Here is a 7,601-nt window from a genome sequence, read left to right on the forward strand (position 1 = left end):
AGGCTAGTTTGGTGGCCTTTAGATCTTTTGTGCTTCATTTAGCTAATACAGTTTCTGTAGCAACTGCTCTCTTGTTCTCTTTGATGTAAGCTTCCATTGTGGGAATAAATTATGTTCGTAGCTCCAGTGGATGTGAAGAAAACTCTCAAATTGTCAGCTGGATGCATGCTGTTCAATGATCTTTTCCGAATCTACAGGCAACTTGAAACAGCAGCTCTAGGAGACCTGTATGTTCTCTTATTTATCTCAAAGTGCTGTAATCCCAGAAGCCTAATGGAGATAGCTAGTAATGCTGGTATTTAAATTATTTCAATGCTCATCACAGCAGGAAAGAATGAAGATGGCCAAACTAGTTATATAGATCTGCACAATTTGCTAAGGGAAAAGTCTCAGCTGGCTTCATAAATAGATGGAATTTAGTTGTGGGTCAGGCTTTGGAGAATGCTACAGCTTTTTTGTTTGTTTGTTTGTTTGTGTTATTTTGTTTCCCCTCTAATGGATAGAAAATAGTATTTAGAGGTCTGCTTTTGGGAATTGGCTTATAGGTAAAGTAGATATGCATTAGAATAATGATCCAGGGCAACAGCAAGGGTTAACTGGTTTCTAAAAGCCTGCTTCTGAAAGTTGTCTCAAGCCCCACTATGTCTGACAGGAAAGCAGTGAACAGACACACAGGCTGGGAAATTAAAGACATGTACCACACTGTTCCATAACATGAAATAAGGTGGCACCAGCTCATAGTGCCCAAGTGCAGAGCCCTTGCGATTTCTGGTTTTGGGGGAACAGACCAAATTAGGAGGACACCGGGAAAGCCCAAGTTAGGATGTGTGCACGTGATGGGCTTCTGAAGCAAAGGAATATTCTGACTGGACAGAAGATGGACAGTATGATGGCCACACAAAGACCAATCAGTGATGTCCATGAATGAAAAGTCATCAGGAGGGGAAAAGAATACAGAAGAAGGGATTTCAGAGCAACAAAGGGTCCCTGAGAGGGGAACCCATGGCCACCATAGACAGAAGGCATACCACCAGCCCATCTCACCCGCCCCACTGGCAGGGATAGGTGGGCCTTGGCCTCCAATCTGCAGGCTGCTGGCATCTATCTTTCATGAGAGATCCTCATGGTGAAGCTTGCTTACTGGCCAGATATACCTTCCCTCTGATGACAGCTCTAGGACTAGTAGATATAGAATTGTTTGCATTATTTTATCTGCTATCACTGTGATCAGTAAAATTTGCCTATTATCAAATGGAAAGGTCATGGTCACTCTGAGGGTTTGAGTTCACCCTGAACACGGTATCTGGGTCATAAATCCAGTGCCAACACCGTCTCCACTGATATGAATATAATCAATGTAAACCAGATGTTAAACTGGTATATGTGCTATCAGAACAAGATCCAGAAATGGCTCATTAAATCAGTTCCCCTTCCCTTCTTGTCCCTTTCCTGAAATAAGTTGTTGCCTATGGAAGTTCATGCCTCCCTGAAACAGTTGGTATATAAATAGCCACCAAGGCCTACTCTGTCTGGTTTCAGACTAACATGGCTAACCACCTCTGCTCCTTTCCTGAGAGTGTCTTTGGTACCTGATTCCTGAAGGAACAACTAGGGAATGAAGGATGGTCAAGAAGAAACTTCACCGATTTCCTTGCACAGGTAATACTGCACAAAGGTAAAGTTTTGAAGCAGCATAGATATCTTTGAAGGTCCCATGTGTCCACATCAGATGAGTAACAGAGCCTCCACTGGGTGAGCCTGCCTGTAGGAACAACACATCCTGATCAAGAATGGTATTGTGTCTTGGGTAGAGAAGCAAATGGGTGGAATCTGTCTGAGCTCCAAGGAGCCATAGCAGTGTATAGTGGGTCTCACATCCCATGTGTGCTTTGTTTCTGTCTCCTGGCTGTCTTGTAAATGACAAATTTCAGAGCTGGTAAAAAAAAAAAAAAGGATGAAGAAGATGTGCAAGTCCTTCTGGGAAATATCCAGTGCAGAAGACATATACATAACCACCCTGGAACAGCGCCCAGGAAGAGAGTGCAAGCCAGTGATGCTGGATGTAGGTGAGTGGAGTGGCTGACATAGTCCTGTGTCCTGCTATTGCCCCATAACAGATGCTACAAGAACAAAAGCAGGCATAAGCAACTGACTTCAAGTTCATGTAATCTCTAGGGCCTCCCTAACCTGCTTCACTTGCCAAATTCACACTGGCAGCACTGAGACTAGGAAATCCCAAAGCCCCCGAACTCTGGCTCTACACCAGTATAAAGATGAATTAAGGCCTTTCCTTTCTGGCCTGAGAGCCCAGAGGAAGAGAGCAGGATGTGCACCAACCAGAGATTCAGGGTATTGTATAGTTCAGCCAAGGAGAGAAACAAGCAAGCTGTACAAATCAGATATCTGCTCTAATGGGTGCCCCCCCCGGCCCCTCCTAGAGCAATCAAAGCCATGTAGGTATCATGGGAGAGCCTCCCCTCCATAAAGCTTAACTTCAAATCCCTGGATGATACGCTCATTCCTATTTCAGTTCTCCTTAAAAATAAGGCAAAGCTCTGTGCAATCATCATTACATGGTATGAATAGTAAGGTCAGATGTAATCTCCCACCATTAGAATAGAAGTTCATTTACTCACAGTTCACCTACTTTCTACATCTGATTGCTTCAATTACCAGCAATAGCACAGTTCTCTGTTACAGTCAGGTTCCTGCATTAACTTTTAAAAGAGCAGGTTGCTGCGGAGCTCCACCCCATCAATTATAATTAGCCATCTCTTTTCTTTCAGTGGTTTATACAACTGCAAGTCATTAGAGTGCTGATTCACACTGCTAATTGCAAAGTTAATTTTACCCTGGCAGATTTTAAAACCATAGGAGTTAGATGTGAATTATTATTATTTTTCTTTTTTTTTTTCCTGAAATCAACAGTTTTCTGAAGTTTTGCATAACCATGCATTACCTTTCCTGGGAAGCAATAAAACCTACTCAAAAGTTTGAGCTGCAAGTTGTTTTCCTTCCCCACAGTTTTGAATCTATCTAAGTCAGACTCAAAACTTGCTGGGGAGAGGTGCCCAGGCCAGATTTTTCAGGTGGTGTCTTCAATCCAGTTTCATCACTTTATACCAGCTCTGAATATGGCTGCTAGTCTTGTGGGTCTTTTAAAATAAGCTGTACTCATTCATACAACCAGATAATTATTAAACACATATATTATAGTATAGGTGTGTGATTCATATGCATATACTGGCCCAGTATGTGCATATATATACATATATACACACACACATATATGTAAAATTTGTATTTACTGGGCCAGCTTCTATTCTGTCTACAAGATGTCAAAGACCAAGTAGCTGTTTACCTCAAAAATGTTCCTCTTATGTCAGGTCAGTGAGCTTATTCTGCTCTGGGAGGCACATCTCCCTCTCCCAGGACACGTCTACATGAGACAGTAAATACACAATATACTAATTCTTTAGGAATTTCGTATTAGCAAGTCACGGCAAAAGCCATGCTAATGCACTAATGCACAGCAGAATTAATCTACTGAACATCAGTAATACTAAAAAGTCATGCACCAGCACTACTGCACAGTAGTGCCTGTTACTGTGCATCGAGTTAGTACCTGTTACTAACATGGCAGTCTGGCAGCGGGGGCTGCTGCCTGGCTGTGACCTGCTGCACACCTGCCAGACCCAGATGAGGACTGCACAGCCAGTAAAGGCATCTGCCCCTCTGGGCAGCTGCCAGTGGGCTGTGGCTGCGGAGTTGGCTTCTGTGCAGCACTACTGCCATGTGTGTCCCCTGCCCTGCCATCTGGGCAGCTATTGCCAGGAAGATATTTTGGGTGTGGCGGCTTTCTTTGAACTGTCAAAGCATGTCCTCCTTGCCCCATTTGGCCAGGTCAGTCACAGCCAGCTGGGTCCAAGGTGCCAGCTCTGACCAGGCAGGGTCCTGTCACTGGGCTCCCTAGCAGGAATTCTGGTGTTCCCTATTAGAAAACTGAAAAAACCCTGATTAAAAAAATCCAAAAGTTACTCTGTAAAATACTCCAAAATTCATGTTCCTCCACAAGTAAAAGAAAAGACCACTATAAAGAGAGAGAGAGAGAGAGAGAGAGAGAGAGAGAGAGTGAGAGAGAAACAGAAAGAGTGATCAGTTGGACCATGTTTTATTGATATATCTACAGTGTTAAAGCATGTCTCTTATCATAAAAATAAAGTGAACTCTAAATATGTGTTTCATGAATTCATGAATACATTAATATATATTTTGCTGCCCTCCCACAGGGGCTACAACCCCCTAACAGGGGTCATGGCCCCTCAACAGGGATTTTGGTCCCCACACAAGGGATATGCCCCCCCCAACAGGGGCTAGGACCCCCTAACAGGGGTTGCATACCCCCAACAGGGGGTTTGGCCCCCACACAAGGGCTACAGCCCCCCAACAGGGGCTAAGGCTTCCACACAGGGGCTACAGCCCCCAACGGGGTGTATAGTCCCAACACAGGAGCTACCACCCCCCCTGCAAGGCCCACATGCCCCACCCCAGCCCACCCATGGCTGCCCCCCAACCCCAGGAACCATCACTTTAAAGAAAGAAAAAGAACCCAAAAATCCCTGGAAAAAAAAGCCTCTACTTACCCTAGAAGCAGGGACTGGGGGGGGGGGGGAGGGGGCTGCGGGGCCTTCTGGCAGAGCCCCCTCCCCTGGGCAGCACAGGGCAGTGGGGGGCAGGAGGGCCCAGGCTGGGGCTGCTGGGGCTGTTCCTCTGCCCTGTGCTGTGCAGGTGGGGCCCCAGTGAGACAGACAGCAGCCAGACTGCTGGTAAGTGCCGCGGGGGGTTGTTGTTTTAAAACTATGGAGGATGCTGGGGTAGGGGACAGGGATCAGGGGGAAGTGATCAGGGGGTCAAGGGCAGGCTGGGGGTGGGACTGGCAGGGCAGGGATCATGGGGGCTGGGGGAGTGGGTGGGACCAGCAGAGGTCCCTCCCCCATGGTCCCCTCCCCACTTCTTTAGTCTGAGTAGCAGCCAGAGCATCTCCAAGGAGTACCTATCCTCTGGATGCCTCAGGGCATGGTCTGGGACCATGCCTGCCCCGCTGTTTTAAGCTTTGTTTTTTTTAGACCCCTCGATATCCGGAGGTCTAATTTTCTCTTTGCGCTGCAAGTTGGCAGCACAGGGAATATTTTTTCATTCCTACACGTGCCTATTGATCCATCTCAAAGGGGTTTGAGACGGGGCAAGATGCACATCCACACTCATCTGGATGCGCCCTATGAGGTATGACAACCCATTTAGATATCAACACTGTATTGATATGATTTCTGCCACAAATATATTTGAGAGGACTCTAGTTAATTAAAACTATTTTATAAAACATTAAGTCAAATGACTTGAGGTACTGGAAATGGGCCATGACTAGGGCTCAGCTTTGGGATATTAGAAATTAGTCAAGGAACCTTTCACATTTGGATCAGTGGATCTCATGGGAATGCACTGGTAGAGACTTGAATGAAAAATGCAATTTTTTTTTCCAACAGAGATTATTTTTCAGAGAAAACTTAAATAAAACAAAAATGTTAAACCCAAACTGTAACACATTGGCACAAAATCTTTCATCTTAAAGCTTGACACATTTTCTTTGGAAGGCCTGTTCTAATACCTCAGTATCTGTAGTCCATTGCCTCGTGCCTTCTTTTTCTGTATAGGTACATTTGCCTAGTCAGAATACATCTCCTACGATGAATCATGGATTCCCCTCCCACTTAACCTCCAAGGTGGTGCATGGAAGTCACTGGCCTTCTTGAAAACACTTGTTTGTTTGAACTTTTTTTTTTTTTTTTCTGTCAAAATGTTTCTATCTTCCAAGGAAAGCACATGCTTCATAAATACCTTATTTAGTTGAAAACTCAATTTTTCATCAAAACAATTTGGCCAGACATTTTTTAACTATTCCTTGTGCACATAGTGGAAAGTATTGGAGGTCTTAGCTTACCCTGTTGTATCATCAGTTAAAGCACCAACACAGATGATCCCTAATTTGCATCAGTCTCATTAAGAAATCAAGTTTTTAAGTAGACCATGGAAACTATAGTACCTTCTTTTCCAAGGCAAGGACACCACTGAGACACAATACGGGGACGCATGAGCTGGTGGACCATAATCTCTCCTCCAGTGAAACAGTTCCAGTTCACCATCACCAAAATTTACTTTGGATTTTCAAATGTTTTCACAGTTGAATAATGTTCAATTTTAACCAGTTTAACACAGTAAGCATTACAAATGGGAAATAAAGCATGTCACTTTACAAGCAATTGTACATTCACCCACCTCCAGCCCCCATTCTCAATTATTCAGCCAGGTTTGACAGTTTCTGAAATGGTACCATTATTGGAAGCCCTGTAACTTCAATTGCTATATTAGATCTTGTTCAGTTGTACTTCAAATGCTATTGTACCTTTGTACGAGGAAATTCAATTTACTTTGGATCATTTGAACTTCTTGAGTTGATAAGGCCAGGTTATTTTTTAGGGTAAACTTGCCATACATGTACTAAGAATGAAAAAGTTATGTCAGCAGGATAATTCCAAGTTAGGTGAGGTTAGATTTTTCTGACACTAAATACATATCTTTCCTTAAAATATCAGTGTAAAATCTAACACAAAGAGGAATGAATATCTCGGTAATATGAAGTTAATTTTACCTATTGTTACTTTTTAGAGCATTTCACATTCTTCCTGTAACACTTTAACATCTGTAACAGGATCTGATCTCAATTACTGTGTTGCAAATCCAGAACATCAGTAGAGTCATTATGAATTTGCACCCACAAACATAACATCTGAATCTGAAGTATCTATCCGACTCATAGAAGCAGGCATAGTCTTCCTAAATATACCATAGGACAAGGCTACACTGTATTCTGTGTCTCATCCTGAAATAATCCAGAAAATCTTACATGCAAGAAAAAAATAAAAAAAAGATTAGTAGTGTGTTCCCAAGGTGTTAGCTAATTTGTGGTAAATAGCAACCAACCACCATGATTCCCAGCAGGAGAAAAAAAATGGTTACATATACACAGACTGTATCTCTTTAAGGAGTTTAGATTATTAAGGGTCTTGTCTATACACAGCTTTTGAACTGATATAACATCAAGAGGAATAATTCTACTACCATGTTTTAATCTGTCCTATACATAGTACCAATGCAATGACATTATGAAGGTACCTTTGATTAATATACCTTTTTCCTCCACCCTTCAGGCATGATAGACCTTTATATGGATATAGTTGAGTCCATATTAGGTCAGGGGTACTAGATTTACTGTGCATTACCTAAAGTACATTAATTGAACATGTAGACATGTGCAGTGTAGATGTCCCTATATGGGGGGAGCGGAGGGACATTAGATTGCAGGGCAGTGAGGATCTGGCTTTCTCTCTAGGTTCTGCACAGCACCATGGCTATGATGGGCATCCAATAATTACACAAAAATAATAATCCTAGCTATTTTACAAATCTCCCGTTCCTCAGAGCTATCAACTACTGGCCCTTCAAGATTATTACCTTCTCACTCATCTCATCGTGTTTCTTTTAAG

Source organism: Alligator mississippiensis, chromosome 3 (assembly GCF_030867095.1).
Source record: "Alligator mississippiensis isolate rAllMis1 chromosome 3, rAllMis1, whole genome shotgun sequence".
NCBI classification, from domain to species: Eukaryota; Metazoa; Chordata; order Crocodylia; family Alligatoridae; genus Alligator; species Alligator mississippiensis.